This window comes from Corvus brachyrhynchos, unplaced genomic scaffold, assembly GCF_000691975.1.
Source record: "Corvus brachyrhynchos isolate BGI_N302 unplaced genomic scaffold, ASM69197v1 scaffold70, whole genome shotgun sequence".
Taxonomy (NCBI): Eukaryota; Metazoa; Chordata; class Aves; order Passeriformes; family Corvidae; genus Corvus; species Corvus brachyrhynchos.
In genome coordinates, this window is record NW_008236217.1 from 6,891,770 (window position 1) to 6,892,083 (window position 314).

Here is a 314-nt window from a genome sequence, read left to right on the forward strand (position 1 = left end):
TTCTGAAAACAAGAGCCTTCTTTGCTGTCGTTTTGATACATGTGATTTTGTCATGGACATCCTTTCCTGGCTGATTGAGTAGTGTTGTTCCAGAATGTCAGACCTCCTCTGGATTTTAAACGTACTCCACCAAATCCACCTTAGGATGAATCTCCATGATAGAAGCAATACTGCCTTCAATGATTGCATTGAACATAAAATATATTTACTGATTTTGCAAGACTTTTTAATGAGCTCTGGAAATTTTTCAAAACTATTTAATATCCTTAGAAGAAACCTAGTATAAAAATAAAATATTACTTATATAAAACAAA